Genomic DNA, 27,584 nt, shown 5'->3' with positions numbered 1-27,584 from the left:
ACTATTAATTTTCTCCCCTGAACTGATCAAATTAGCAATATTTCAAACCTTTTAATAGGTTACTAGCTTATTCAACTATGAAGGATAAAAAGGTTAAAAAAATATCCTTTAGAAGCCACATTCTGTAACAGAAATTCCGCACTGCTGCTCATTTTAGGAAGTCAGGCCAGAAAACCCCTGCTCTCCCAGTCATGGAGAAGCCACTCTTTGACTTGGAAAACCAGAAGCATGCATCACTTTGATGAAAATAAGGTCAGTCTCTTCTGTATATAAAGAGAATCGAAAATGAATCTTGATGTAAATGGAAGGGGAGAGGGAGTGGGAAAGGGGAGGGTTGCGGGTGGGAGGGACGTTATGGGGGGGAAGCCATTGTAATCCATAAGCCGTACTTTGGAAATTTATATTCATTAAATAAAAGTTAAAAAAAAAGAAAAAGAAAATAAGGTCAGTCCACAAAACTGATGATCACGGCCACCCCCAAGGCTTGGCTGTCGGTCAGGGGGAGCTTTTCCCTGCCATGCACTGTTTGAAATTTTCATGACTAAAAGAATCAAAATAAACCACAAGCATAAAAAATAAAATAACCAAACTAGAATCCAGGCTTCGGGTTCCAAAGCACTATTCAACAACGCGAGTAATTTGAAAGAATCTGCATTTCTCAGCTGGAACAACAGACAGTGCAACTCAACAATGGTCCCACTTAAGATTTCTTAACTTCGTGATGGCCTGAAAGTGAACCCACACAACTTCTCTGTTTTCCACTTTCAGCACAGTGCTCCATAATTTCCATGGGATGTTCCACACTCTATTATAAAGTAGGCTTCATGTTAGATGATTTTGCCAACTGTAGCCTAACGTGCATGTGCTTAGCACATTTAAGACAAACAAGGCTAAGCTATGATATTTGGTAGGTGTATTAAATGCATTTTTTAAAATTTATTTGAAAGAGTTACAGAGAGAGGAGAGCCTGAGAGAGAGAGAGAGTGAGAGAGAGAGAGAGAGAGAGGTCTTCCATCCGTTGGTTCACTCCCCAGATGGATGTGACGGCTGGCACTGCGCTGATCCGAAGCCAGGAGCCAGGAGCCTCTTCCGGGTCTCCCACACGGGTACAGGGGCCCAAGCACTTGGGCCATCTTCCACTGCTTTCCCAGGCCACAGCAGAGAGCTGGATGGGAAGTAGAGCAGCCGGGACTTGAACCGGTGCCCATATGGGATATCACCACTACAGGCAGTGGCTTTACCCGCTACACCACAGCACTGGCCCCAAATGCATTTTCAACTAAGGATATTTGCGATTCACCATGGGTTTATTGGGGCATACCCTCATCGTAAGTTGAGGAGCAGCTACGCAATCATTAATTATATAATCCCATTCATCATGATCGCGTGTGAGGCACCCTGCCCTGAGCTTTACGGTATTCTCATCTAATCCTTGCAAGTTTTATAAAGCAGATGGCATTGCTACCTCCATTTTATAGATGTGGAAACTGAGGCTGAGAGAAATGGAGGAATCTGTGCTAGGTTACACAGCTAGTAGATATCAAAGCTGCAATCCGAAGCCCATCTTTCTGCCTCTTGAATTCAAGCATTTAATCAGCACGTGGTGTCCGAAAGGAGCACTGTCTCCTCACCCTCATCCAGATGCACGTTTCTATCAGAACAAGTAACCTGGTGTGCAATTCACCAAGGAGCAGTCATGTTGGCAAGGGGAAAATAAGTCGCCAATCCCTTGTGGCTCTGGCAGTGAGGAGTGGGCAGAGGTGCTTCCCAAGGACAAGATACCTCCGTCATATAAACCTAGTGAGAAGTCACCCGAGGTCAAACCGTGCCCCCTGCAACCTCTGTGATCACCTAAATCCCAAGGAGACCCCAGCCCTTCCCAGCCAATGTCCTGGCCTCTTTTTTTTTTTTTTTTTTTTTTTTTTTTTTTTTTGACAGGCAGAGTGGACAGTGAGAGAGAGAGACAGAGAGAAAGGTCTTCCTTGTCCGTTGGTTCACCCTCCAATGGCCACTGCAGCCAGCGCACTGCGGCTGACGCCAGGAGCCAGGTACTTCTCTTGGTCTCCCATGCAGGTGCAGGGCCCAAGGACCTGGGCCATCCTCCACTGCACTCCCAGGCCATAGCAGAGAGCTGGCCTGGAAGAGGAGCAACTGGGACAGAATCCAGCACCCCAACCAGGACTAGAACCCGGGGTGCCGGTGCTGCAGGCGGAGGATTAGCCTAGTGAGCTGCGGCGCCGGCCGTCCTGGCCTCTTGTGGTGACCATGCCTCCCCATATCTTTTACCCCAATGCTTATACAATGTCTCATACTGGTTGGCTGCCTGACACACCTTTGGCCCATACATGCCAATGACCTTCTGTGATGATAAATTCCAACTGACGGAGACTGATTCTGAGCAGTACTTAGCACAACACCTGCCACCTGCCGAGCAGAGCGTGGTAAATTAATTACAACAAAGAGAATGTTAACGAGCGGTTCCCATGCCAAGTCCAGGGGGGACTCCATGACACATCAGCAGGCCCTCCCCGATGAAGCTACCAATTAGGAGCAGAGTATTACAGTAAGAGTGACTTTAAAGTAAAAAAAAAAAAAAAAAAAGACACAGCTGAGGCCAAGAGCCTCAGAAGGCAAGTGGGGATTAAATTCACAAATCTGTATGCACATTTGTGTTCAGGTCGCCAGCAAAGCTTTTTTTTTTTTTTTTTTTTTTTAATGGAACAAAAAATGGGAATGGTAGACCATTTCAACCACTGAAAAATACTCATAGTCAATAAAAAAGTACTTCCCACAAAATAGCCCTGCTCCAGGAACACGGAACACGCCCGGACCTTCTGCCACCACCTCGGAGTATCTCACAGCACCTTGCGAGTCCCCTTGTCAGTTCACACATCAGCAGGACCCTTGTTTGCATGCACAGTGCTATAGAGAGGAGGAACAGCAGGCTAATCCATTAAGATCCTCAAGGCCCCCTCCCAGCGGTGGTCGGCAGTCGGGAAGCTGGGGAAGTGTGCAGCCATGACTGTGGGAAGGTGAGCCTCCACTGAAGCTGTCAAAACCCTTTCTGCTGTCGCCTGTTTTATGGAAATCCAGTGCTCCACGCACCCAGGCTGCTGCCTGCTCCCCTCCCCAGACACACGCCTGGCAGTGTCATGCTCTGATTGACCCACTGGCCACCCACTCTGGCAGAGCTCATTTGCAGTAGCAGCTGTGACCGCCTCTTAAAGCAGAAAAACCAGCAATTGCATTCTCTCTCTCAGACCTAAAAGGAGTGCTAACCAGCATGTTGCAGGATTTTCCCCCCCTTTTTTAGAAATGAATGACATTTAGTGATAAGTCTGGTTAAATCCCAATTTCCTGAATTGCTATCCTGGCTCTCACCCCAGGCTTTAAAGTATGTTAATGATGGAGACATACATGTCAGCACTCAGATTTTAATGTAAAATAGAAGGCGAGGTATTTCATATGCCTAAATTACTATTAATTGTGTGCAAACACTAGCTCTAAATTTATGCTTTACAAGCAGGTAAAAATTGCTGTATCAAAGTCTTAAATCAACGGCCCTCTAACTAGCCAAAGCTTTCAAGGCGTGCCAGGAGAGAGAGGACAGGGTGATCTCCTCTTATTAGCGAGGGATGGATGAGCAGGTGGAAGGTTGGTTGTAATTTTAAAACGTCAGGGAATCAGCCCCTGAAAATAAGAAACAAAATTTAAGCACAGTCAGACTTGTTTATTTTATACCGTTTCAAAATATCCTTCCTTCCCCTTGAAAAAAAAAGTTAATTAAAATGTATTGCCAATATTCCCTATGGAGAGTCCTTTGGAGAAAACTGCAGAGGAGGGACACCGCTGGTGCTGCAAACAAAGTGTGCCTGTTTTTAAGTCTCAAAGTAATTTTCCAATTTCCAAGGTAATTATGACTGAGATTCGAGTCAACTAATGACTAATTATACAGATTTCTCCTGATTCCAGCTGGCAAGTCGAAGACTTCAAGCACCTTAAAAACACCCCACAGTCCAGGCAGGCATTCGGCCTAGCCGTTAAGACACCTGGGTCTCCTTTATGAGGGTCTGGGTGCAACCCCCAGTTCCAGCTCCTGATTCCAGTTTCCCGTTAATGCAGTTCCTGGGAGGCAGTGACGACTCCAGAAGTTAAAGTAGCCATCACCCACATGGGAGACCTGGACTGGGTTCCTGGATCCTGGGGGCTTGGTCCAGCCTTGGAGAGCGCATTAGTGATTGGAGCTCACTCTCCCTGTCTGTCTCTCTCTCAAGAAAATAAATTTAAAAACATTCTTTAATATTCTATGGAGTAGAAAGGAAGAGAATACGAAAGATCAGAGTAAAGAAGGAAAATTTTCCTTTCTAATTTGATCTTCAAAAATTATAATCAAGACATGGCTTGCTCTCTTATGATCTCTGTCACATAAGAGTTCTAATACCTGCCCTATCTTTCCTGGAAATTAAAAGTAAAATCCACTTTTCATATACTTCAAGGAAAACAGAAGACCTGAAATTTATACAAATATAGATTACAGACATCTGGAGATGTCCTGCTTCTCCCACTCAGACCCCTTTCGGTTAGGAAAGTCAGACAATCACAGCGTTTGACTCTTACACTCTAAGTATCAGTCCTACATGAATCCATTCTAATGACACATAGAGTTATTATTAACATTCACATTCTATCTTCAAGGAGGGCCCAGAGAGAGCCAAAGAGCGTGATGCCACACTGTAGAAAGAACCGAGGAAGAAAAAGTTGGGGCAGAGTTCTTGGCTTACTGCCAAACCTGAGGCTACTGTTAGCTTTAAATCTTATTATTCTGATATTTGTCAGCTTTTCACTTCTCAGAAAACATAAGACAGATCAATAAAGAATTCAAAACCACACTAGCAGACTTTAAAATCAGCATGGTTTTTCCCAAATGGCATTATTTACAGGAGAAAATGTTACGGCGCAAGAAGCTACCCTGGGTTATTCATCAGCTACAGAAGTGTGCCACGGCTGGTGCCGCGGCTCACTAGGCTAATCCTCCGCCTTGCAGCGCCGGCACACCAGGTTCTAGTCCCGGTCGGGGCGCCGGATTCTGTCCCGGTTGCCCCTCTTCCAGGCCAGCTCTCTGCTGTGGCCAGGGAGTGCAGTGGAGGATGGCCCAAGTACTTGAGCCCTGCACCCCATGGGAGACCACGAGAAGCACCTGGCTCCTGCCATCGGATCAGCGCGGTGTGCCGGCCGCGGCGGCCATTGGAGGGTGAACCAATGGCAAAGGAAGACCTTTCTCTCTGTCTCTCTCTCTCACTGTCCACTCTGTCAAAAAAAAAAAAAAGAAGTGTGCCAATCTTGAATTCCTTCGTACTGCTTAACAAGCGTGTGCACCTGAACCATGTCCTGGGTGGGAAGGGAGACCTGAAATCCCCTGCAGCTCCTGGGAAGCTGGCAAGACAGCAGGCGATGGGAAGGGAAGGAGGCAGGAGACAAAACCTCTCTCTGCCTCACATGGAAATTACTCTCTCGTTCACTCTCAGAAACCAACCTAAGTCACACTCTGTTATCCTAAGCATCAAGAGAGGCAACACTGACCGTCTGCCGGTTTCAATGGAGCAGCTGTGAGACTGTCAGGTGGCCTCTGGAGCTGTCTGCTGGATGTGATGTTGGCTATCGCCCCCCGGGGGAATGCAGACCAGAAGGAGCTGGGTCATTCTGCAGGCAGCCTCATCAGGAGGGAACTCACCCCTAAAACACTAGAGGGAAAGTGGTCTAGGGATGGCACCCAAACCCAGCCAAAGACCCAGACACAGGAACCGGGTGTTTGTCTGCAGCCATGGAGGATGCCTTTTGAATTTAGCCCCCAACAGATCAACCCACCTACTCGCTGTGGGTTATATGGAGCTGGGTTCCTGCCACAAAACAGTCACGTAGATTTTAACACCTCTCTGTGCTCTGGGTATCTGTAAATATGTTGATATACAAGTATGAAATCTGCAGTTTATACAAACACGTATTACGTATATAACCAGACTGTCAAGTTAGCGTAGTACAGTAAGTAGAAGGCTACTTCACCCAGTGGAAAACTCCTGCACCTCTGCTCATCTTTAGAGACAAGGGTAGAGGTCAAGATTACAAAATGGGCCGGCGCCGCGGCTCACTAGGCTAATCCTCCGCCTAGCGGCGCCGGCACACCAGGTTCTAGTCCCGGTCGGGGCGCCAGATTCTGTCCCGGTTGCCCCTCTTCCAGGCCAGCCCTCTGCTGTGGCCCGGGAGTGCAGTGGAGGATGGCCCAGGTGCTTGGGCCCTGCACCCCATGGGAGACCAGGAAAAGCACCTGGCTCCTGGCTCCTGCCATCGGATCAGCGTGGTGCGCCGGCCGCAGCGCGCCGGCCGCGGCGGCCATTGGAGGGTGAACCAACGGCAAAGGAAGACCTTTCTCTCTGTCTCTCTGTCTCTCTCTCTCACTGTCCACTCTGCCTGTCAAAAAAAAAAAAAAAAAAGATTACAAAATGGACAGTCAAACCTTTGTGGTCTCTGACAAGGCGACGAGGGTCCATGAGCTCGGTCACCGTCAGGTCAGCAGCGTGCCCCGGGCTCTAGGGTTTCAGCGTTTCTTCACTAGGCATCGGCACACGGAAAACCCGCATCCACTCCTCAAAGCAGAGGCTGTGCTGGGCTCTCCTCCCGGGAGTCTGTGGGCTGAGCTGGCCGGAGGGAGGGGTGTGCCTCGTGGGTGTGTCCCAGCCAGCTCAGGAAGAATGAGGAGCTTCCGGTGCGACTCCAGCTCCTTCCTCACCTATAGAGCCCAGGGCCCCTTATCTCGCCCTCCCCATCTCTGACGGATTCTAAGGACCACTTGCAGCAGCACCTCACTTCCTGGCACCACACCCATGGGGGATGGCCGATTCTGGGAAGCTGCTATGAAAGCACACCCCGAATGTTCCTAGGATTTCCCTCCACTCGGCACAATCCAGAATCCAGATGGTGGCCACTGTCACGTCACAACAATTAAGTGCAGGAGACATGGAAAGCCAAGTGTCGATTTTCCCAAGCTGCCTGCTTCCTCTTTGCCTTAATGAATTGTCATCTCCACAATTGCTGTTGTTTTAATACTAGAAATTAAAAAAACAAAAACAACTATAACTCGGAGAGGCTTCTTTCACTATGAGCCTGGCTATTTATTCTTCGTGGCTTTGGAAGCCGTTCCCTGACCAGGCCCTGGTGGAGACGAGGCATGGACTCTGGGCCTTTTTATGTTGGGTCTGGGCTGCCTGGGAACAATGACCTCATCCGGAAAGGCTCAGGAAAGAGGCATTTTTTCCTTTATTCAGTAATGTCCTGACATTGGGCTGGATTACTCGCCATCCATAGTCCAATTTTTCTCCCAGTTTGTTTTGAATGTCAGGGATTTTACATACTGGGAAAGCCATAGAGATGATGTTGCAATGGGAAGACATTTAGGATAAACATGCTGAGCACCAGAGACAGCATCTCACTGACGAAGAGGAGAAAGAGGCAGTGTGAGACTAAAACACTTAATTCCTTTAGTAAAGTCGTAACTACCAGGGCTGGCATTATGGTACAATGGGTTAAGCTGCTGCCTGCGATGCCAGCATCCCATAGGAGTGCTGATTTGAGTCCTGGCTGCCCCACTTCCAGTCCAGCTCCCTGCTAATGCACCTGAGAAGGCAGCAGATGATGGCCCACATATAGGGCCTCAGTCACCACATGGGAGACCTGCACTGAGTTCCAGGTTTCTAGCTTCAGCCTGGCCCAGCCCTGGCTGCCATAGCCATTTGGAGAGTGAACCAGCAGATGCAAGAACTCTCTCTCTCTCACTCTCTCTCTCTCTCTCTAACTCTTTCAAATAAACAAATCTTAAAAAAAAAAAAAAAAAAAAAAAAAAGACATCACCACCAGCACTCATTTCAAGATGTTCATTTACCATAAAGAGAATTTGAAATACACTGGTTAAAGAGAAAACTTGATTAATGGAAGATTCCTGGCTCACTGTCTTCCCCATCTACATGGCCTTTTTCTTTTTAACCCACAGGTTGGCCCACCTGCCTGCACTCCTCAGGCCCACGTGGCTTTTCTATTCTGCTGTTTTATAATGCTTCTGGAGAGCCAAACTGGGTGGTCAGCTCGGCTCCCCTCCCCTAACGGGATCACTGCCTGGAACTTAGTGCCTCTGATAACATCCTCCTGACTTGGCGGCAGCACCAGGCGCCAGACAAAGGATCACAACTGGATCACTCGTTGATAAAATGCTTGGCATTCGTGGAGCTGTCATGGGTTGGCTGCTGCCCGTGGGCCAGTGGCGTTTATCCAAACCCTCAGATGACGCCCAGCGCTTAGCATTCTCACGACAGCGGCTCCTTACTTTAGCCCCAGTGTTTCTGCTTGCTTGCTTGACAGTGTCTTCAGATTTTCACCATAAGGATGGACCCGCTGCATTTATTTTTATTCTTCCTGGCTCCATTTAAAATGGAATGGAGGCCAGTTTTTCCTACCCTCTTAAGTCTCAAATGATTATTCCTATCTAATTTAAAATTTTAAAAAAGAGGGAAGAAATAAGTGGTGTGCTGTAGCTGTTTCCCGCAGGTTAAAATTAAGTGCTACGTTAAATGCACCTTGCATTGGTTCCCGCTGCTTGTAAGACAAAAGCCGGGTGGAGGGGGTGGGGAGGGGGAGGCAATCCAATACTGAATCTGTGACTTTCTGAACAATTAGTCAATAAAGCAATGCCTTTCCCATTATAGCCCTCCAAGCAGAGATAATTGGATTGATTTGTTTAGATCAGGAACCAACTGCTTAAAACACACAGCCACTTTCTGATGAAATGGCCATGGTGCCTCTGCAATGTCAAGTTAACATCGCAGACTTCACTGGAGCTCCTCCCCTTTACATTAGCTCAGTCATCTTCAAGCCTGGCAGTGGATGCCTTTCATAGACCCAGAAGCCTCCCCCAGAAAGTGACTATCAGAGAGCAAGAGTAATACACAAAGATGCTTTCAATCGCCTATCACCTGTATTTGAGAAGTGCTTCAGGGAACATTATTAAATAGGGTCCTTAGCCATGAACTTCATGTGCATCCAGATGCAGGTGTGCCCGTAGCTGAAAGATGAAGATGGTGAGAAGCACTGCGTGAATGTATTCGGCCTGAGAAGCCCCATCCAGCACAACTGGTCCCTGACCACAAAACAGAGTCTGGAAAACGCGCGGTAGGAAGGCAGAGGCTGGAGGGGATGCTAGGGATGATTATGTCATCACTTCAAAGGTGAGAAGGCTTAGAGCCAGACCGTCAGGGGACCTGCCCGGGGCAGCCAGGCATGCGTGAGGAGGACACTTCTGTCTGGTGACATTTGATTTGCTATCTGGATGACTATAGCAGGCCAGCATGCCCGGCTCTGTCTGCAGCAAGGCGTGGCTGTGGAGAGGCCCTCATGGCTGCTACCACACACGCTGCCCCGCTCCTCCGTGATCAGTGCTCCTCACAGCATACCGTGCTGGGAGACCTGGTTTCCATCTGGTTTGTAATTGCAGAATAGGAGATGAGGCATAGTGTAATTTACAAGGGGGCTGAGAGTGAAAAACAGCAGACATGAGTAAGGAGACATTCACAGGTGCCTAGCCTCATCTTTGGAAGTAAGCAGAAGAGACAGAAACTTGAAGCAAATTGGACTTCATGAGAAAAGATGATCCCACTGGGAGAGAGGAAAACTGGATTTCTTAAAAGGTCATAGGCCATAAGGAAAAGGCGTCTTCGAGATCTCATCTAGGACAGCACAGGGGAAAAGCTGAGCACTGGCTTGTCAGTTCCCTTGGACTTGTCTTCCAATGCTTTTCTGTTTAAGCCCGGATAACGGGCGCCAACCCAAGCTCAGCTGTGTGACTTTGTTGGAGATCTTGGTTTCAAAAGCCCTGAGAACACCGTGCCATTTAGGACACAGTTAAACGGAAAGCCTCATCAAGCACACAACTCATAGCACACAACTGTTCCTGTGCTACTAGGCCTGGTTTATGCTTATGATTTCCCGGCAGAGTCCATGAAAACATTTTTGAGACCAGCAACAAAATGCTATGTGCTGGGACTGATGTCGTAGCGCAGTGGGTTAAGCCGCCACCTGCAGTGCTGGCACCCCATATCGGAGTGCCAGTTCCAGACCTGGCTGCTCTGCTTCTGATCCAGCTCCTTGCTACTGTGCCTGGGAAAACAGCAGAAGATGGCCCGAGTACTGGGGTGCCTGCCACCCACAGGGGAGCCCTGGATGGAGCTGCTGGTTCCTGGCTTCAGCCTGGCCCAGCTCTGACCACTGCAACCATTTGGGGAGTGAACCAATACATGGAAAATCTCTCTCTCTCTCTCTCTCTCTCTCTCTCTCTGTGTCACTCTGCCTTTCAAATAACATAAATCTATTTTTAAATGCTGTGAACTTTACTGAACTATCTTCAACTCCCAGTACACTCATATTTACATATGGTCACTATCTCAGCTTCTAGAATGCAACTAGAATGGCTTTGTTTTCACTCATAACTCACATTTATCAAGGGCTCATTCTCTGCAAGTACTGAGAAAAGATCCTCTTAATTAATTCCTTAGAACCCTCTGAGGCGGGTACCTCACCATTTCTACTTCAAAGACGAGACAGCTGAAACAGAGGAAGTGTGGACACAGCGATCAGAATTGAAGACCATGACCACGATGCCGAAACTCTCTCAAGAGTAGAGTGGCTCAGGGAGAGCCATCGAGTCAGAGAAGATGCCCGGGCAATCGCCATTCCTGCAAACACTGCTGGGCAGTGTGAAAGGTAGTGTGCCTCTAAGGCTCCCTAGGGCTGTCTGCAAAAGTCTCACCGTTAAAGACCGTGTGTGTGTGTGTGTGTGTGTGTGTGTTAGGGGAATGGGACTGTTCTTATTATTGATGTTAAAAGCAGTTTCCTGAGTCACATTGTTTTCCTGCAATTTGTCCCGACTTAACCCCATTCACCAAGAGACAGATTCGATGGGTAGCGCCTGCCTGCTCTCTGCTCTTGTCTGAATGTGGTTTGTCCACCGAAGATTCGTGTACCGAAAGCATGGTCCCCAGGGTGGTGGGGGTGAGGTGGGGCAAGCATCCAGGGGTGGGAACTGGGGTTGTGTTCCACCCTCCCAAGTGGATGGACGCCACGTCTCAGGAGTGGGCGGGTCTCATAGGACTGGACTAGTTCTCCCGAGACTCACTCTTGCTTCCTCACTCCCCACTTATCATCTGCCATGCTGTGATGTAACCAGAAGGCCCTCACCAGAGGCTGTGCAGACAGGGCCGCCCGATCTTGGACCTCCAAACGGGTGAGCTAAACACACCTCTTTTCTTTACAGTTTCCCAGCCTCGGGTGTTGTTACCATGGCAACACAAGACAGAGTAAGACTGTCTCGGTAAGGGCTGCGCAGCAGGCTGCCCCTCTCACCCTGTGACCGTGACCCGTCTAAGTTCAGTGAGGAGCTGCCATCCAACACTTCCCAGAGCAGGCAGAGGCGGAGACTCAGCTCTCGTCCTGGCTTTGCCAGTGATCCCGGGCACATCACCAACCTGTGTTCCAAAGCTGTAAAAGGGGCCAGTGATAGCTGCTCTGTGTCCCCTATAACAGATGAGGAATGGCAAAGTCCACTTTCCCTTCCTGTCAACTCTTCTTCTCTTCCTTTCCCCCTCCCCTCCTTATTTCCTTTTCTTTTTTCTTTTTCTGGGCAAGTGTTTGTCAAAAAAAACTTGAGGTGGAGTCTCTGGCACACATAAACTAGACTCTCTGTGTAATAAATAATCCAGTAAGCTGGATGAACAATGATGAGCACTTGGAGATCCACCACCTGTCTTTGTCTAGCCTCATCACCCCCTTAACATCTGCCATCACCACCCCAAAACAGGGCTAATATTTTTTCAGTTATTCTGAGCCAGCGACTATGGTAAGCATTTCTCACATGCATCTCTCAATTATTCCTTACACCAAGCCTGGAAAGTAACAACTATTACTAATCTGTTTGGAACAGATGAAAAAACTAAGCCTAGAGAGAAAGGAATTGTTTTTTCTAAGTCACAGCTTATAGGCAGCAGAAGAGGGACTCGAACTCAGGACTGTAGGTTCTAATCATGGTCTTGTAGTGAGATGTGATCACATGGCGCCAACTCAATGTCCTCAAAGGCTTCTGCAGGTGGCTCTGACCATAGAATCCATGTAGATGCCAATGAACCAGTATCAGTGCTGGATCTGCATGAATGTTTTGTGCCAACAGGGAATAATGAGAAGCAGAATGCCTGAGTTTCCATGAGATGCCTTCCTCATCTCACATACACAGCGATGGACTCTGTCTCACTCTTCTTCCTTATATCAATTTCGTTCTGTCCCATCCTCAGTGCTGCCCAGCCAGCTCAGGTAGAGGGGAGTCAAAAGCCTTCTGTACTCCCTACAAAAACAACAGGCATTTCTATTCAGTGACTCATCTGACACATATATGCCATAGGAATTGGGGGATTCCTATCTTTTGGAACATTTGAAAAGTTATGAGGATAAAGTCTGAAAGGAAACAAATTACTGTAGAACAAAGAGATTCTATCTTGGTCTCACTGTAAGAGGATCCAATATTAGGTTAAACCACAATGACTTCGATACCATCAGTGGACTTTTATAACTTTATAACATTAATTTTCATCTTCATTTGGCTCATGAGTGATATATGACACCAGCAATAACATCGTTTCATTCCCAGAGAAGAAAGGAAAATATTTATTGACTGTGGTCTACACAAAGGGCTACATTCTACACTGAATTTTCTGTTGTTGAAGGTCAGGAAGGCGGAATACACAACCAGGAGGTAAACACCTGCCCTGACAACATCACTAAGTCATCCCAGCTCTCTTGCATCCTCCACCCAGTGTGTACCAACCACCAAGCTGCTACAGAACCTTCTCCATGGGGGCTGCATTCAACGTCAATGGAAACAGAAAATGTCCTATCTTAATGACAATGAAAATGCTACTATGAACTACAGACTGCACTTCAGCTCTCCAGTTTCATCCAGGAGAATTTAAAATTAATTAACGTTCTCTCTTAGTGCGTGCTTAACAGTTTCCTGACAATGAAACTTCCATCCCTCGCCTTCAGTGAAAATAGCTAGTGTACATATTATCTCAAGAAAACCAATTATTCTGAGGACTTTCCTGTAGACTTTTGAAATTCTGAATGTCTTGTCTCTGCCTACATTCAAACCTCATCTCTTCCAAGAAGACCATTAACTTACTTCAATAAAGGGAGTGGGGTTAGTATGTATGGATATACACCAGAACTTTACAGAACTAATCAAAAATTTTAAAAAAATAGAACAAACCTTCCTATTCTGTTCCCTGTAATATTCTTCCATAACATCCCCACCACACACACAAAAAAGTTCACAAAAACAACAAACCAGTCACCAGGGTCCAAATTCAAGCAGATAAGGTATGTTTAATGATAGAGCAAAAAACAACTTACATTTGAACCTTTCACAGTAAGTCAGCACTGAGGAAGACCTGTGGAATCTTTTTAGGGTTTTTAATAACCAAACCCTGGGGTCAAGGACAACAATGCCATAAGCAGTCAGACACTTCCCCCAAACAGCAGCCTGGAGATGCCCGTGTCCTAGCCAGAGGGAGCCTTCCCATCCCCCAGGCCAGCTGTTTTCTGCTTAGCAAACCACAGAGGTTTCTCCGGGCATTGGAGAGGGGCCGTGAGGGGAGGGCTCGTGCTGGGCTCCACCCTAACCCACTCCAGACAAATGTCAACTCTCACGCTTCAGTTTCTGGGTTTCCAGATGAACTTTCATCTGGAGAAAAGGTTCCATCGCTAAACATACACACACACTTCTAAAAATTCCCATTCTGGGCCCAACCCTTTTATTTCAAGGAGGAGGAGAATGAAGGCCAGCAGGAGGGAGTCAGTGACCAGTCCCAGGCACCGGAGGGAGGGATCTGGGCAGGGCTATGGAGTGGCCGCTGGATCTGAGCAGCAAGCCCTGTCTACAGGATCTCCCCCACCTACTGAGTCGCAGCCCCTAACACAAGGGTACTTCAAGAAGTTCATGGAAAAATGGGATTAACAGGTCAGCTCATTTTGAGGGAAATAACAAAAATGTCAGCCATAGTAGGCATTTTCCACGCAGTTTTGAAGACCCCTCATAGACACACGCCCTGTTCATGTCCAGCAAAGCGCTCAGGCTCCTCCACGGCTGCTCTGCCTGGCCAACCTTGTAATTGTAGGGCGGTGGAGGTGGTTGAGATTTCAAACAATTTTAAAGTGCTCCACAGAGCCTGTGGGCAGAAAAGTAGCAAGGCCCCTGGCAATTTCAGATGAAAATGTGAACAATGTCTAAAGTTCAACGTCAATCAGTAGATAATAATATTTGGTTGGGAAAGGCTGCATTTACACTCAAGTTAGGACAGAAACGGGTGGAAAGGACGTGGACCCCACAGGGCCTGTCTGCTAGCTTCGACCTTCACTCAGTAGGCTTCCTTCTCCAAGCTTTGTTATTCAGCAAACCACAGCTGGACAACCTGGGTGGGGTCGGGCCTCTGGTGTCCCACTGAGGAAGCATCCCTGGGATTGCATTCTCCAAGAATGTCATGGTGGCTGGCTGGCTCCTGCGAAGCAGGCTCTATGTTTCATAAGCTGTGGTAGACACCAAAACAGGAGGAACCAGCACTGTTCAGTGATGTGCACTATTCCAGCTACCCCTAGAGTCTCTGGTTTACAAAAGGATTTCTCTATATTTTAAATTTTTTTCTTTTTTTTTTTTTTTTAATTTGAAAGGCAGAGGGACAGATATTCCATTTGCTGACTCATTCCCCAAATGCCCAGGACTGGGCCAGGCAACAGCCAGGACAACAGCCAGCACTGAGCCAGGCCAAAGTCAGCAAGCTGGAACTCAGTCCAGGCCTCCAGTGTAGGTAGGAGGATGCTACGTACCTCAGCCATCAACCCTTGCCTTCTCAGGATGTGCATTAGCAGGAAGCTGGTTTAGAAGCAGAGTAGCCAGGACTTGAACCCAGGCACTCTGATATGGGATGCAGGTGTCCCAAGTGACAAACTGACCTATGCACCAAATGCCTGCCCCCCCCCCCCCACAAAGGGATCCTTTATATAAACTCCTAAGATGACCCTGGTTTGCCACTCACTAGCTGAGTGATCTGAGCAAATTCTTTTTTGTTTGTTTGTTTTTTAAAGATTTATTTAATTATTTGCAAGGCATAGTTTCAGAGAGGCAGGGGCAGATGGAGAGACAGCGAGAGAAAGAGAGAGAAAGAGAGAGAAAGAGAGAGATCTTCCATCTGCTGGCTCACTCCCTACCTATTGGGATATTGGGGGAGTTTAAGTAACCAGTTCCTGGCATATGGTAACCTCTATAGGAAATATTAGTCATTTCTGTTATTATTCTTAAAAAATGTTATTTAAGTACTTGACAAAGAAGTCAGGGAAAGCAAAGTGGCAAGAACATGGCTGATTTCAGATGAAAAGTAGAAATGAATTTTTTCTGTGGTCTAATGTAAATTGGCAGAAAAGAACAAACAGTTGACTATAATGGAATTTACAAATAAATTGGGGTCGGGGGTAGCTCTTGTATCTGACTTGTATCTGACAGCCTGCACCAGATTGCTGGTCAAAATCTAACCCCAGAGTGACAGCAGCACCCTCACCTGGGAACTTGCTAGAAATCTCAGCTTCAACCCCATCTCCAGGTACAGAATGGAAATCTGCACTTTGGGAAGATGTGCCGGGAATTTATGTCCGCATCAAAGTTGGAGGAAGCCTGATTGGTGGCTTCCACTGGGAGTTCAGCATTCGTCTGCCACTAGAACAAGACTTCACTCCACAGGTGCATCTTCGTACACTTACCTAAATCTTGAACCCCTGTCCATTAAGCCCTCCTGCTAAATCATCTCAACGACCCTGAGTCTTAAAGCAGATGCTTCTGTCATAAGACAAAATCATAACTGAGGAGGGCGTGCAGAGCAACTAACACCTCCCTCCTATTAGGAACATCAAGGATTTGGAGGTGCCATCATCTGCACCTCACCACGGATAACGTTGATGGAGTCCTGGAAACCTGCAGGGATTAATGCAAAGTTCTCATTTGATTCTCACAGCACCCTTGAGAAACCATTCTCATCCCCACTGTACAGATTCCATTGGAGAACCAAGGCTCAGGGCGGCTACATTGCTTTCTCAAGGCCAAGTTCAACAGGAAAAGAGGTTTTTCTGAAGTCCACTCTCTTTCTACAACTCCAAAACAGTACCTCTGTAAAGAGGGGAGCAGTAGTTACTCCCCTTTTCAGATGAGGAAAACTGCAACACAGAGAATGAATGAACCATGTAAGATCAGAGACTTAGATCAGAACTGGATCTATTAGGATACAACAGGTTTTTCAAGTTGAATTTTGCTGCTAGGAATGCCAAAGATGATATAACAGCCCGAAAGAGATGGGGAAAAACATACAACAAAGAAGGGTTCCCATTCGCGATGCTTGGCACAACCGGACCAGAGGACTTCAAACTGATCTCTGGACTCGAGAGCTTACTAGGGTGTCAGATTCTTTGGCAAACTAGATCACTGGACTTTTTACTGCCACTGCACCATTGCTGTGGAAACCAGTCCTCATCAGGGCATCTTGGCTAACACCCTACACGATGTTGTTTTCACACACCTGTGAAATTCTCTCAGTTGTAGTCTCCTGATTTCCTTCACCAATTTTCTCTCCAGGTTGCCTATCCAAATCGTTTGGCAACGTCAGTCACAATCTTTCCTTGATAGCCTTGGCGGTGTCTACAGAAAGTTGATGATACAGGATTTAGAATCAAGGGATTGGGCTGCTTGCCCAGGTCCAGTGAATGCTTTGCTCCTCTGTGCCTAGAGAGGGCAGCTGGGAACGAATCAGGACCGGTCGGCTAAAAATGCTGAATTTGTTCGCTGGGGTGGCCACAACAAAATACCCTGGTCTGGGTGGCATAAACCACAGAGATTTATATTCTCCCAGTTCTGAAGGCCAGAAGTCCGAGATCAAGGGCGTGGCGGGCTTGTTTTCTTCTCAAATCGTTCCCTTTGGCTTGCAGATGGCGGCCTCTTGCCGGGTCCTCACACGGGCACTCTTCACTGCCCACACAAGTCGCTCCCTGTGTCCAAATTTCCTACTCTTATAAGGACAAGGGTCATGTCGGGGTAAGGCCTGTTCTAACGACCCCCTTTTAAAGTTACCTCTTTCTAGTCCCTATCTCAAACGACAGTGACGTTCTGCAGGGCTGGGAGTTAGGGCTTCAAAGGAAGGTCACGATTCAACCATGACAGATGCTGAACAGATTCTCTCAAGCAGCAGAGTCCTGAGGCTGTGCTTGGGCCTTCTGGTCTCGTGTGAGTTCAGTGAGAACAAGAATTCACACTGATCCTCCCTCCTCTGACTCACGACACAGGCAGGGCACTCGAGAGGAGGAAGGCAGGCAAGGGAGCCATCCGTCCCCTGTCGTTTGTGGTCTGTGGGATCCGAGAAAGGCAATCTATGGCTTCCCTGGATACCAGCTCAACTCTTCCTCCTCCTGCACCCACTCGTCACAGCTCACATACGGCCACTTTGAGATGGATTTTTAACAAATGTTAAGTGGCACTTAGGAGAAACCGTTTGAGTCAGAGATGCGTAGTTACTGAAATGTACCGACTGGCATGAAGGACTTGTACCTGACAGCCTGCAGATCCACTCCTGCCCTGGGACCAGTGTCCCCAGGCAGCTTGGCGATCAGCCCTGGGAAGCTGGCACTCGGCTTCCCCAACAGCTGCCCTGCCCAGCAGTAGAATCAGGAGACAGAGCCAGCCTCCGGCCGGCCCACTCAGCCCCGGGCAGCAGCAGCAAATGCCAGCAAGTGGGAGGGAGGAAGAGCACAGCGTGCACCTGTCAGGAGGTGCTCGCCTCGTGCAGGGAGGTACAAACGATTCTAGACGCACATCAGACATTCTGTGTTAATCGCATCTAAACCAGGACACAACAGAGCAGGGCAAGTAATGATGCGAGGGTGACATTTACTCTTAAAAAGAAAATCTACACCCATCATTCAGTTCAATAGCCAATTAATGTAGATAGTCCTCCTTTCCAATTCTAATAAATCAGCGGATCTTTACATCAGCAATTTTTAAACTTGGTTCTCAGAACTTTTTTTTAATTAATGTAAAACTCTAGAGCCTTACTCTTTTTTTAAAGATTTATTTATTTGAAAGAGTTTCAGAGAAGCAGAAGGAGAGAGAGAGGGAGGGAGGGAGGGAGGGAGAGAAAGAGAGAGAGAGATGGAGAGATTTGTCCTCCATCCACCAGTTCACTCTTCAGATGGCTGGAGCTGCGCTGATCTGAAGCCAGGAGCTTCCTCTGGGTCTCCCACTTGGGTGTAGGGGCCCAAGAACTCGGGCCATCTTCCACTGCTTTCCCAGGCCACAGAAGAGAGCTGGATCAGAAGTGAGCAGCCAGGTCCCGAACCGGCACCCATATGGGGATGCTGGCACTGCAGGCGGCGACTTTACCCACTATGCCACAGCGCTAGCCCTTTACTTGGAGTTTTAAAAGATCACTTTGTGATTTCATTTGGTATATGATAAATAAAGGCTTCAAAACAAACACAATATATATTGTTAAATAGATTGAAAGTAGAGATCTCTTGTAAATACAAACGAATAGAACTCCAGAGGACAATCACACCAGCAAGGAAGCAGAAGGAAAAATGAATCCCCCAAATGGAAATCTCCTTATCCACTTCTCTATTGATTCTCTCTCTTTTTGAAAAAAGATTTATTTATTTATTTGAAACTCAGAGTTACACAGAGAGAGAAGGGGAGGCAGAGAGAGAGAGAGAGGTCTTCCATCCGCTGGTTCACTCCCCAAATGGCCGCAATAGCCGGAGCTCTATCGATCCGAAGCCAGGACCTTTTTCTGGGTCTCCCAGGCGGGTGCAGGGGCCCAAGCACTTGGGCCATCTTCTACTGCTTTCCCAGGACACAGCAGAGAGCTGGATTGGAAGAGGAGCAGCCGGGACTTGAACCAGCACCCATATGGGATGCTGGCACTGCAGGCGGCGGCTTTACCGGCTATTCCACAGTGCCGGCCCCTTCTCTATTGATTCTTTATGGAGAAACAAGTAAGAGTCACTAAGACAGTCCAGGAAAAACAAAAGCACAACGTGAGACTGAGACGGAGATGAATACACAAGCATGTGATTCCAGAGAAAACAGGTAATTTAGGCAGCAGCAGCAGACCTCAATAGGAGCTCAAGCTGATACCCTTCTGGTAGAGTTTCAGCACTCCGAAGACACAGAGAAGATTTTGAAAGCTATCAGAGGACCAATCAGATTATGAAGGAAGACAAAGGACTCAGGCTACCATCGGCGTTGGCAGCCCCTCTGATGTCAGAGACAGAAGATCAAAGCCTTTCACGTGTTAGGGGGAAAAAATAGCTTTAAACTTGGATATCTACACCAGCTCAATCAAACCAGGGCAACACAAGAATCTTACAGACCTGCAACGATCCATTTGCCTTAGGTGAAGATTGCCTCAAACAGAAGGAAAAATTAATCACCAAACAGAAAGCTACAGATTCCAAGAAAATGCAGAATTCATTTAGGAATAACACGGGGTGGGAGATGCCACAGGGACAGCTTTGCAACAAATTTATAAACCATAGAGTCCAAACTTGAACCTGGGTAGAGTTCCAAGGAAACATCTTCAGGAAAGAAGATTTCATTCAAAAAGTTATGACCACGAGGTTGTATGATCTTAGGGTTGCTATTGATGCATTCATTTTACTTGGCAAGCAAAAATAGGGACTAAAAATTTTATGTAAATTAAAAATCTGTATAAGCAAATCGTGGCCTAAATACAAGGCAAACTGAAAAGTAACATAATTTTGAGGGAAAAAAAAGATTTTTGGAAAAGGATTCTTTGATGATACTTTGTCAATGCTTAGATATTCTCCTAGGGTAAGACATATTGAGTGCACAGACTGATTCCTTCTGGGGTTGGCATGGCACAGTGGGTTGAGCCGCTGTTTGCCATTCTGACTTCCCATATCAGAGCGCTAGCCTAAGTCCTGGCTGCATGAGACCCAGATGGAGTTCTGGGGTCCTGGCTTTGGCCTGGCCGAGTCCTGGGCTGTTGTGGCCATTTGGGGAGTGAACCAGCAGATGGAGGATCTCTCTCTCTCTCTGTCTCTCCCTCTCTCTGTCACTGTGCCTTTCAAATAATTAAAAGAAACATTTTTAATTCCTTCTCTACAGGCAGATCCAATAACACTAGCAGTTTCTATGGTGAAGAATAATTACATTTTAATTTGAATATTTTCTATTGGTTTTCAATTCTAAAAATCAACCTATAAAATATAAAAAAGCAAGCAACTTACAAGATTTAAAATATATAAATCTTGACTATGAAAAATTAAGGTAGAGGAACAGGCATTTGACGTAGTAGTTGTCACTTGAGACACCTACACGTGCCCAGCTTTAATCCCCGCTCTGCTCCTGACTCCAGTGTCCTACCAGCGCATACCCTGGGAGATAGCTCAAGTAGTTGGGTTACTGCCACCCATGTGGGAGACGCGGATTGAATTGCTGGTGCTTGTCTTCAATCTGTTGCAGGCATTTGGGAAATGAACCAGTGGATAGAAGATCTCTGTCTCTCTGTCTCTCATTCTCTCTGCCTTTTGAAAGAGAAAGAGAGAGAAGAAAGAAAAAGAAAGGGAGGAAAAAAGGAGAAGAGAGGGCGAGGAAGAGAAGGGAAGGGAAGGGGAGGGGAGGGGAGGGGAAGGAGGGGGAGGGGAGAGGAGGGAGTAGAGCTGACAGCAGTCAGAAGGTAGAGAGAGTACAAGGTAGAAGAGAAATGAGGTAGACAGGTGATAAATTCCTCATTGTATATAATAGGGAGCTAGGAGGTATTATCTGAAGTCAGATAAAAAACTGCCGAATATTATTTAAATTTATAAAGTAGATCTCTATCAACAGATTTAAAACTGAGAGAGCTCTGATAATGGGTTTCAAATCATTAGATTTGGGGCCGGCGCTGTGGCACAGTAGGTTAATCCTCCGCCTGCAGTGCCGGCATCCCATATGGGTGCCGGTTCGAGTCCCGGCTGTCCCTCTTCCAATCCAGCTCTCTGTTATGGCCTGGGAAAGCAGTGGAGAATGGCCCAAGTCCTTGGGCCCCTGCACCAGCATGGGAGACCTGGAAGAGGCACTTGGCTCCTGGCTTCGGATTGGCAGCCATCTGGGGAGTGAACCTTTCTCTCTGTCTCTCCCTCTCACTGTTTGTAACTCTACCTCTCAAATAAATAAATAAAATCTTTAAAAAATCATTAGATAAGAGGAATAAAACTCTAGCATGTGTATTAAAGCTATTCGAGACCATTTGGAAAGAAGTGTAAGCAACAGCACTAGCACAGGCACAGGCATTGTGTAGATTTACAACAGGACTAGCCGGAAGTCAGAAATCAGTTTTCAAGAACAGCTCTATCAGGGGCAGGTGTTTGGTGTAGCAGGTAAGATATCACTTGGGATAGCCCATACTCCATATAACAGTGCTTGGGTTCAAGTCCCAGCTCCACTCTTGATTCCAGCTTTCTGCTAACACATACCCTAGGAGGCAGCTGGCGATGGCTCAAGTTCGTTAGTCCCTGCCAACCACATGGGAGACTTGGCTCCTGGCTTCAGCCTGGCCCAGCCCCAGATGCTGCAAGCATTTTGGGAATGAACCAATGGAATGAAAAATCTCTCTATGCCTTTCAAATAAATAAAAGTTTCAAATATGTTTTTGTTTTTTAAAACATTTATTTATTCATTTGAAAGGCAGAGCTACACAGAGAGAAGGAGAGGCAGAGACAGAGGTCCTCCACTGGCTGGTTTACTCCCCAACTGGCCGCAACAGCCAGAGCTATGCCTATCTGAAACCAGGAGCCAGGAGCTTCCTCCGGGTCTCCCACATGGGTGCAGGGGCCCAAGGATTTGGACCACCTTCTACTGCTTTCCCAGTCCATAGCAGAGAGCTGGATTGGAAGTGCAGCAGCCAGGACCCAAGCTGGCGCCCATATGGGATGCCGGTGCTACAGGCGGTGGCTCCACCTGCTAGGCCACAGCGCCGGCCCCATAAAATATAGTTTTAAAAAACTTATATCTGCTGGGGTTGGCATTGTGGAGTAGTGGGTAAAGCTACTACATGCAACACTATCATCCCATATGGGCAGCAGTTTGAGTCCCAGCCTCTCCACTTCCTATCCAGCTCCCTGCTAATGTACCTGGGAAAGCAGCAGAGCCCCTGCACCCACGTGGGAGACCCAGATGGAATTCCTGGTTCCTGGCTTCAACCTGGCCCAGCCCCAGTTGTTGCAGCCATTTGGGAGTGACCCAGCAGATGGAAGATGGAAGATCTCTATCTCTTTCTCTCTTTCTCTTTCTCTCTCTCTCCCTCTGTGTGTGTGTGTGTGGGGGGGTGTATTTTCCTTCCCCTCTTTGTAACTCTGACTTTCAAATAAACAAAATAAATCTTTCCTAAAAGTTATATCTGCTAAAAAAAAAAAAAAAAAAAAAGGAAGGAGCAATACAAGGGATCCTTGTGACATGTCTTGCCTGAGCTGATGTTAATATACTGGTTGTGATACTGGGCTACAGCAATGCAAGGTACTGTCCTATTCCCCAACAGAATTAAGCAAAAAAGTCATTTTAGTGAATCTAGATTCTCCCCAAATAATTCTACGAAGTCAATAATTTCTAGGTGCACAAGCAATAAGCCAATTCATTACATATGCAGGACACATTAGGGCATTAGGGACCAGTATTCTTGTGAAAACTCTTTGAGAAAGGATGTTCACATGGAGCACAAGTAGTTGCTGGGATAAATGAAACAAACCTAAACAAGTGAGCTACAGATCATACCTGTGGATTGTAAGCACTATGAAGATATTGTTTCTAAAATTAATTTATGGATCCAATATAACTCCAACAGTATTTAAGCAGGTGTTTTTAAACAGAAGTTGGTAAACTGACTTTAAAATAGACATGGAAACATAAAGGGTTAAGGATTATTGAAATAATCTTTAAACAAAATGGAGGGTTTACATTTTAAGACAAAGATTTTCTAGAAAGTTCGCTGATCAAAATAGTGCCATACTCAAATGAGAAACAAATCAATCAATATAACAGAATACAAGTTCCAGAAATAGATCCTTACTTCTAATGAATTAATTTATTTTCTACCAAGGCCCAAGTCAATTCCACGAGAAAAGGAATCTTTTCAACAAATGGTGCTAGAAAAAGTAGATATTCACGTAGCAAAAAAATTTAACTTCAATTCCTACCTCACAACACACACACACAAGTTAAAATATAAATTTACAAAGCTTTTGGGAAAAAACATAGACCACCTTTTTTATCATAGAGTTAGGCAAAGATTTCTTAGAGAGGATACAAAAGTTACAAACCACAAAAACTGATCAATTAAACTTTCTTAAAATTAAACACGTCTGTTCATGAAGACATTATTAAGACAGGAAGTAGGCAAATCTCAGCCTGGGAGAAAAACATTTTCAAAGCAGAAAGCATGGGGCCAGCACTGTGGCACAGTGGGTTAAGCTGCTGCCTGTGATGCTGGCATCCCCTATGGGTGCTGGTTAGGAGTTCCTGCTGCTCCACTTACGATCCAGCTCCCTGTTAATGCGCCTGGGAAAGCAGCCAAAGATAGCCCAAGGGATTGGGCCCCGGCACTCACATGGGAGACCTGGAGGAAGTTCCTGGCTCCTGGTTTCACCTGGCCCAGTCCTGGTCAGGTAGTCACTTGGGGAGTGAACCAGTTGATGGAAAATCTCTCTGTGTGTTTCTCTCCTTCTAACTCTACCTTTCAAAAAGATAAATAAATCTTTTTTAAAAAAAGGAATATAAAATATAAAAAGAAAGGAATATAAAGCAGACATAGAATTTGTATTTAGCATATGTGAAAAACTTGAACAATTTAATAAGAAGAAAAAACACAATTTAAAAACGGGAGTAAGAAGATTTAGATACTTCACAAAGAAAGATAGGCAAATGACCAGTAAGCACATGAAAATGTTCTCAAATAATGAGTTATCAGGCAAATGCAAATTATAATCACAATAGAATATCACTACATTAAATGCAAACAGAAAATGCTGGTGAGAATGTGAGAAATCAAAACTCTAATACTTCTTTAGTGAAATATAAAGTGCTACAACAGTTTGGGGAAATGGTTTGACATTTTCTTATAAAGGTAAATTTGACCTAGCAATTCCTCATCCAGATGTTTAGCCAAGAGAAATGAAAACACAAATCCACATACATACACACACACACACACACACACACACCCCACACAATTTTTCCAGGATTTCACAGCAGTTTATTCACAACTGTAAAATAAACAACTCAAATGTCCACCAACAGACTGGATAATTGTAATATAATGGAACACTACTCAGGAACAAAAATGAAGAACTACCATGTACACAACAACACATACACACACGTGAGCTAAAGTAGCTTTACACAGTGCAGCACTTAGCATGTTAAGTCTATGTCTATGAAGTTCTAGAAAAAGCAAATCCCATGAGGACTGTGGTTGCTAGGTGTGAGAGGATTCACTGACAAGGGCAAAGAGGAATTTCTGGAGAAATGGGAATGTTCAATATTGTGACAGAAGGAGGGTATACCTGTTCATAAAAAATCTATAACCGGCCGGTGCCGCGGCTCACTAGGCTAATCCTCCATCTTGCAGCGCTGGCACACTGGGTTCTAGTCCCGGTTGGGGCGCCGGATTCTGTCCCGGTTGCCCCTCTTCCAAGCCAGCTCTCTGCTGTGGCCAGGGAGTGCAGTGGAGGATGGCCCAAGTGCTTGGGCCCTGCACCCCATGGGAGACCAGGAGAAGCACCTGGCTCCTGTCATCAGATCAGCGCGGTGCGCTGGCCGCAGCGTGCCGGCCGCAGTGGCCATTGGAGGGTGAACCAACAGCAAAAGGAAGACCTTTCTCTCTGTCTCTCTCACTGTCCACTCTGCCTGTCAAAAAAAAAAAAAAAATCTATAACCAAGATGTGAACATTTCTATGTCTATCAATTATGACTGCAAAAAAAAAAAGAGGTAAAAGTTTAGATAAAGTAAGAATAACAGAGTACTGTTAATTGTTGAAACCAGGTGATTGGTACATGAGGCTTATTGTACTGCTTGTTTTTTATTATAGAAATATTTGAACATATGCAAAAGAAAAATTCACACTGAAATTTTAACTCTACATTATAACAACATGATCAGATGTTTAGAATTCTAATAGGTTGAGCATAAAAAGTTCACTTAGTTGATTTTTATTATTTTTTGAATGGTAAGCTGGAAAAGTAATATTTTAATCTTTTATATTCAAGCTTTTCTCTCTAAATACCACATGGCAAATGGGAAAGACTTTATTGCTAATAATGAAAAAGATAAATTATACATAACTGTTATTAAATCATCTTTTTAACATATTGGCTTTTGAAATATCAGAGATACGCCAGTGAGTTATAGGAGAATGCTGTTGAGATAAGTGAAACTTATAAATCCAGTGAAGATCAACTTGAGCATAAGAATTCGCAGGATTTAAAAGTTCAATGGTAAAAGTGATTCACTTGTATTTCAACATCAGTGATTTTTCTGCTGCTTGTGTTTAACCAGTGGTCTATCACAACATTACATCAAACAATATAATGAGTAAGAACAGAGCATTCAAAAATGAGACAGTACTCAGTACAGCTTGAGTCATTCCTATAAATAACAAATCAACTCCAAAACTCATAATATACTTTTGCCTGCTAGGTATTCAGGAGTTCTCAAACCATTTGTTCTTCAAAAGAAGCATTTTTATTAATTATTTTATTTGTTTGACTTTTAAAAATAGACCTTATATTAGATACCATTCTTTCAAATGCACACCTAGATGAACAAACTCATGCTTTTTTTTTCTGGCGCAATGGTTTAAATCACTTCTTGGGACACCCACATCTCACATCAAAGTGCCTGGCTTAGCCGGCGCCATGGCTCACTAGGCTAATCCTCCGCCTTGCGGCGCCGGCACACCGGGTTCTAGTCCCGGTCGGGGCGCCGGATTCTGTCCCGGTTGCCCCTCTTCCAGGCCAGCTCTCTGCTGTGGCCAGGGAGTGCAGTGGAGGATGGCCCAGGTGCTTGGGCCCTGCACCCCATGGGAGACCAGGAAAAGCACCTGGCTCCTGGCTCCTGCCATCGGATCAGCGTGGTGCGCCGGCCGCGGCGGCCATTGGAGGGTGAACCAACGGCAAAGGAAGACCTTTCTCTCTATCTCTCTCTCTCACTGTCCACTCTGCCTGTCAAAAAAAAAAAAAAAAAAAAAAAGTGCCTGGCTTGAGTCTAGGCCACTGCACTCTGATGCAGCTTCCTGCTAAAGTGTATTCTAGGAGGCAGCAGTGACAGCTCAAGTACTTGAGTGCTTGTCACCCACATGGGAAAGCTGGATGGAATTCTGGGCTCTTGGTGTCAGCCTGGCCCAACCCTGGCTGTTGTGGACATTTTGGGAGTGAACCAACAGGTAGAAGATCAATTCTCTCTCTCTCTCTTCCTTTCCCTCTCCCTCTCACACCAACCCTCCTTCCCTCTCTCCCTGCCTTTCAAATAAAATGAAAAAGAGTAAGTTTTTAAAAACTGTAAACTCATAAAAAGGAAAATTCTCTGTATAATTTATGATGAGTAAGACTTAGGAGCTAATGTGCACACAATAACCTTTGTAAAATTCCAAGTTTTATAGCGTTAGAAATGAATGAGCATAATAAAATCATCTACACTACTTCAGCGTAGAATGCCCTCCGTATTCCCTCACAGACACACTCTCCACCCACGGATCTAAAGGACATCATTCACCTGTAACGCTCAGCTCAAAGACAACTTCTTCTTCCCTGAATCCCTCTAATTCCAGTCTGAACTCATCACCTTACCCCCTGCTGCTACAGCAGTTTATCTAGCCTGGACTGGAACACGCTAGCCCTGTAGGGTTACTTGTCTGTATGTGTGCCTTCCAACAGGTCCATGTTCCATTCATGGTGGCAAAAAAAAAAAAAAAAAAAAAAAAAAAAAAAAAAAAAAAAAAGGAAGGATGTAAGGTATTATCGTACCCATTTTATGGATGAGAAACCAGAGACTGAGGAAGGTGCCAGCAGAGCCAGCACCAGGAGCCGTCTGTGCTCCCGAAGGCTGCAAAGGCACTGCCATCAGGAGCACGGAAGCAGTCATCTTCATCACCTCCTGTGCACCTGCTCTGTGTCTCACACACTGCATGCCATGATGCTGCTCACTTACATCATCAGAATAAGATCAGTTAAAACTCACTGCATCACAGGAGCACAGCCCAGGGAGTCCGCAGTGGCCGGGGGCACGGTCCACCACCACCCCCTACTGGAGAGTCAGTTTCTCACCACAAGAACTCCTCACATCGCCACACACCCTAAAGCCTGAAGACGTGTGTGGATTTTCTGTGTAGGACTACTATGGACAGGGTACAATGACATGCTC

At 46.0% G+C, this 27,584-nt stretch overlaps 1 protein-coding gene across 10 annotated transcripts in view; it reads right to left on the bottom strand.

Moving 5' to 3' along the window:
- Positions 1-27,584, bottom strand: part of ABLIM1 (actin binding LIM protein 1) — a 326,874-nt gene that overhangs the window by 233,480 nt on the left and 65,810 nt on the right. For 6 of the 10 annotated variants that reach the window (XR_011382221.1, XR_011382228.1, XR_011382236.1 and 3 more), the window contains exon 1: positions 6,512-6,792. The exons of the other annotated variants lie outside the window; for them this stretch is intronic. The gene's annotated coding sequence lies outside the window, so the exon portion shown is untranslated. Of the gene's footprint in view, positions 1-6,511; positions 6,793-27,584 lie in introns of those variants that run through there. 10 annotated transcript variants of the gene reach the window in all.

The sequence above is a fragment of the Oryctolagus cuniculus genome, chromosome 15, assembly GCF_964237555.1.
Source record: "Oryctolagus cuniculus chromosome 15, mOryCun1.1, whole genome shotgun sequence".
In the NCBI taxonomy this organism is placed as follows: Eukaryota; Metazoa; Chordata; class Mammalia; order Lagomorpha; family Leporidae; genus Oryctolagus; species Oryctolagus cuniculus.
Note: the sequence above shows the minus strand (reverse complement) of the source record. Positions and strands in the feature narration are given on the sequence as shown.